We start from the raw sequence: 5798 nt of genomic DNA on the forward strand, positions 1-5798 counted from the left end.
AAGAACCAGACGTTTTGGTCTCAGTTTGTCCGTTTATTCGGTGACATAGGCAAACGGGCCGTTAACTCCGGGGAGAGTGCTCTCATACAACACCTCACTTCAGCCCCGCACAGTCACACACAACAACAAGGACCCCCCTCCCCTTCCTGCACACATTAACTCCCTTTTTCCTGCAGCACAACCAAACATGTATCTTAAAGAAATAACAACAGTGTGCAGAGATAACCAACATGTCACTGTAAAATAACATTTAACCATCGTTACAATACATACAGTATCCAGTCACAGTTATATCCATGTGCCACATGAATGTAGTCTTTATTTTTCAAGAACATTTGTAGTCACCAAGTATCGACTGTTTCTGTTCAGGTTGTGTGCAGATTTTTCCAGATTTACATTTCATTAACAATCACGTTACATGTTTGTTTGGCTAAATAGACTTTGATGGACGAAGTAAGTACTTAGAATTAACAGGAAAACACATACGAAAATTCAGTCAGCATTGGTTCACCAGAGCAAAGTTAATTTTGTTTTCTTAACAAGAGTTTTTCATTTCCCCAATAAGTCATGATAACATCATCAGTCAGTTCAAGTCGCCTGATGATTCTATCTGGTGGAAGCATAGATCACATTCGGCTCGATCTCTCTTCTTTTTGGTTTTGGTCGAACTGTCACTGCAGCATAGTTCACCTCATCAGATCCATGATTCTGTGAAAAGCACATTCAGAGTCAGTGTTCATTTATTGTAATTAGTATATAAATGTTAATTATAATTATAGACAAATATAAGCAATAACAATGAAGTGTTAATCTTACATTTCTAAAGGAAAGAAGACAATTAGTCAACAGCTAATTGCAACATACAAACCAAAAATCTTATTTCTCCCTTTATGCGATAAGTAATTTGCACTGTAATGCTGTACAGGCACATTTTGTTTAAGCGCTGCCAATCAGAGCATAAAAGTACATTTTTAGATTTACTCACCGTGCTGTGGTCCGGATTCTGTTCTTCTTTATTTGCTGATCCACAAAAAAGAACTTAGTGTTATTCTGTTTCATAAACCAATTATACATTTGTGAAGAGTAAAGATTATAAGAGCGATTTTGTAGCTGTAAAAAGTACCCGTCTGAAGTTTCATGTTTTGAACAGCCAGACCAGTGATGACCATTAAGAGGAAAACAGACAGAACACCCAGGGTGACACTCGTCAGCTTTGCTACTTCGTGAGCCTCTAATACAAAAATAAAGGTAAAAAGCGACACGGCTGAAATTTATTTTACATTCATGTGTTTCTAATCATCTGCACAATAAAAGAAATGTTAACTTACGTTGAGAGATGCAGTCCATGTCATCCTGAGGCTCATCGGTGCCTATTCAAAAATAAAGCCTTGATTTTTTTAGTCCTCATTTCTATATTTATCTTAATCTATAACCACCATAGTCTATGTATACAGAGTGTTGACAATAATTACATTGCATATGTAATATAAACTAAAAGAGCAATAACCGAAGAATGAGGAGGCAAAGACTTTACAATAATCTTACCTCCAACCATTAATTGCATGACGCTTAAATTTAGGCGTCCTTCTGAGACAAATCCACAGAAATACAGCCCAGAGTCAGACACATCCACTTGTTTGATTTTGAGGAAGAGAGCAGAGGTGTTTTTTGTCATTTCAAATTTTCCAGGTTGAAATCCAGCATTGTAATTAACACTTGTAGCAGCCATAACAGCGATAGAGTTGACTGTGGTTCCGTTGACCAGTCTGAACCAGAAAGTCGTAACGTCCTTTTTGGAAGTATTGGTGCACTGCAGAGTGACATTTTCACCTGCCTGCACCTCTGAGGTCTGAAACTCAGAACCTGAGACAGCAATCCAGCCTGAAACAGTGGAAACAACGAGATGTTTAATTGCTCCAAAGGAACATGAGGCTAAACCTGTAAAGTTACTAATAAGCAAATGTTTTTAAATTATTACAGGTTAAAAATGTAATAAAAGATTAACTAATGATGTCAAAGAGTAATAGAGCAAACTTACAGAAAAAAGAAAGAGCTAAAGCTGTTATCACGTTCATCATCGTGCACATGACTGCTGCCCTGCAATGTCCGCAGATGGTGTGTTCACCAGGAAGGGTGCTCTCAGTGTGATAAATGTGATAGAGGTGGGAGTTTTGTGTTGCTTTCAAAGCTAAATGCGTTTAGGTCATAGAGTCATGATGCACATGTTTAGTCTTAAAGGGTTTTTTGCAAGGTTATTTTTTGTCTTTACTTTAAAGAATAAGAAGAAGAGTGATGTTTCATTTTTTTCTCAGCTTTAAAAACATGCATTATTAAAAAGCTGGTTGTTGTTAAAATGCTGATATTGTCAGGGTTGGCTGTTTGGCAGGCAGACCCAAAAGAAGGGAGTTTTATTCTGTAAAGTTATAAACCATGGCTAAACACAAAACTCTAAAACTAGAAACTAAGAACTGGAAACAAAAAGCTAGAAACAAGGAGTAGCGATGGAAACAAGGGGAACAAGGAAACACACTGGAACAGGAATGACACGACAATAAGCAGAGGAAAACAGGGAACACAGCTGGAAATAATCAGACTAAGAAGACAGCAGGAAGCAAAACTGAACACAGGATGAGAGCCTGTCAAAATAAAACAGGAAACACGCAAACCAAGACACACAGGCTTGACACTTGGGGAAGAAACAGGCACGGGTGATAGACATGACGGGTTGGGGAGAACACAGATGACACCAAAACAACCAGAGCACAAATGGGAACAGATTAAATGAAGAAGAAACTAAGAACTGGAAAAACAAATGATTAAACTAGGAAAAACAAGCAACCTAAACAAAATATCAAATGAGACCTAAGAAACATTTACTATCTGTCATGGGAACCATGAAAGACAGTAAAAGTCAAAGAGTCCTTGAGTCGACACTTTTATGACAACAAAAGACATACTGTTATATGACAAAGTTGGATTTTAACTTCCATTTGATTTACAACTTCATGGGCCATAGTACTTGTTTTTTTATTTTTTTAAAGAATACATCAAATAATAATCAATTAATGCAACCTACAAAGGACAGAAGGTCACTGAAAAAAATGTTCTCCATCATGGACAACCAATCACACCCACTCCACTGTGGTCTGAAACTTACAACCCAAGACAGAAAATCCAGCCTGAAGCAGTAGAAACAACAAGATGTTAGTTTGCAGCCTGCTGCTTCACTCATCCCCACTCCTTTTGTGCCTGGCAGCGGCCTGCCACGCAGTCACTGGAGGTGGAGGTGGGTGAGTGTCTACACCTGCTGGAGGTGGAGGAGGAGCTGCTCCAGCCGGAGGTAGATGAAGAACTTGACCAGCCGGTGGTGGATGAGGCGTGCGAGGGGCTGCTCCAGCTGAGAGTGGTGGAGGAGCTGTGCGAGGAGATGGAGGTCCACGTGCCACAGAGGGCTGCTTGGCCTGAGCCTGAGGTCAATTCGTCCGGAGGACCTGCGCAGTCCGAGATTGGGGAGATGCAGCATGACACCGGCCGAGCCATCTGGGAGCCCCAGAGCACTTCCACGGCTGCTGCGCTGCCGTTGCCACTGGATACGCGGGTGGTCCCACACCCACAACACTGGATGGATGCGCCTTCGGCCACCAAGAACGACACCTCCCCATTGCTGGGCCAGAAGCTGGGGGCGCCAACGGTCCGGACCAATTCCCTCTCTCGCTTGCAGGGGGAGGGAGTAGGTTCACCTGGATGTTTTTGTCGGCCGCAGTCGGGTGATGGGGGTATGTGGCGGGGCGTGGTCTGCAATGCTGCTGGCAGCTGGAAAGCTGCAGCCGTGTTGTAACAGCAACAGTGAGTGTAAATAAAATGTGTGAGATTCTGAAAAGCATGAACATGTGGACGGGGCTGTCATAGTTTTGTTACACACATCAAAGCTTCTCAAATCACTAGAGCTTGAACACCAACACATAAAGTGTTAACAAAAACCCAGATGAGCCCAGAAACCCCAGGTGGCCCCAACAAAAACAAAGACCAAATCGCAGTGCATGCCATCAGCACGCCAAGCCTGAAACATACAGGAAGACCAGTGCCCAAGCCCCCTGCTGAGAACCAACAATTCCCAACCATGGAAAAGAAAGCTCCTTTATGCCCACTGTATCCAAACAATGGGTATAAAGGAGCTGTTATAATTTTGCTTTTTGGCCAATCCCTGTGATAAGACTGTTCATGCAGTATTGATGTCTTTGCAAAGGCTTCAACAATCGTTCAATAAATATCTGAAAATCAGTTCGGTTTTGGTGCTAAGTTCATTTTTTTCACATCACATGCCTTACCCAGTCTGACACATACTTGCAGTAATCCTCTCTAAATGTGATGATTAACCTTTACAAGCTCATTAAGTATGAGGAACAATTTAAAAGACTCAAAGAGGCCAAACTTAGTTTTCCAATCCAATCCAATTTTATTTATAAAGCACTTTAAAATACCCAGCACAGGACCAAAGTGCTGTACAGGAAATAAGTTAAAAACAATAGAATAACAGAAAACACCAAAAATAAATAAATAAAACACATAATACATAAAAATTAAAACAGCCCTATATTAAAAAAGAAAACAAGATAAAACAGCATAGAATCAACTAAAAACAACTAAAATAAAAATAAAAAATAAAAACCAACATCTCACGTGCTGTCAAAGGCAGAGTAAAGAGGTGGGTTTTCAGGGGTGACTTAAAAACAGGTAGTGAAGTGGCCTGTCTAATCTCTAACGGAAGATCGTTCCACAGTTTTGGAGCTGCTACAGCAAAAGCACGATCTCCTCTAAGTTTACGCCCAGTCCTGGGTACATTCAGGAGCAGCTGATCAGCTGACCTGAGGGAGCGGGTAGGTGTATAAGGCTGTAGCAGCTCAGAGAGATAAGATGGGGCTAGGCCATGGAGAGTTTAAAAAAAAAATACAAGAATTTTAAAATGAATCCTAAAAGAAATGGGCAGCCGGTCAAGTGAAACTAATATAGGGAAAATGTGCTCAAACCTTCGAGTGCCAGTTAAAAGACGAGCTGCGGCATTTTGCACCCTCTGTAGATAAGTAATATATGATGCGCTGACCCCTATATAAAGTGCATTACAGTAATCCAGCCGAGTGCTAACAAAGGCGTGGATCACTGTCTCAAAGTGCTCCTGTGAAAGAATTGGCTTTATTTTTGCCAGCTGCCTGAGCTGAAAGAAGCTTGATTTTACCACTGCCTTAATCTGATTTTCAAACTTAAGATCACAGTCCACTTTGACCCCCAGGTTTGTGACAGTTGGCTTAACATACTGGGCCAAGGAATCTAAATACACATTGGGGGTCTCAGTGGGGATACCAAAAACCATCACCTCGGTCTTTTTATCATTGAATTTTAAAAAGTTAAGAGACATCCAAGCCTTAATGTCATCGAGACACCGAAGTAATGGCTGTGTGGAGTATGTGCCTTTTTTCTTTAGAGGGACATAGATCTGACAGTCATCTGCATAAAAGTGGAATGCAATGCTGTGGTTTCTCAGTACAGAACCAAGAGGAAGCAGATATAAAAAGAAGAGGTGGGGGCCTAGAACGGAGCCCAGTGGGACACCACACAAGAGAGGAGCGGAGGACGACACATGGTCACAGAGTCTGACACAGAAAGTTCGCCCCGCCAAGTAGGACCTGAACCACTGCAGTGCCGTGCCCCTAATGCCCTCCAAGTGCTCCAAACGAGAGAGTAAAATGGCATGATCCACTATATCAAATGCAGCTGTCAAAAAGCACAAGAACAACACAGTC

The sequence above is a fragment of the Oreochromis aureus genome, linkage group 3, assembly GCF_013358895.1.
Source record: "Oreochromis aureus strain Israel breed Guangdong linkage group 3, ZZ_aureus, whole genome shotgun sequence".
Taxonomy (NCBI): Eukaryota; Metazoa; Chordata; class Actinopteri; order Cichliformes; family Cichlidae; genus Oreochromis; species Oreochromis aureus.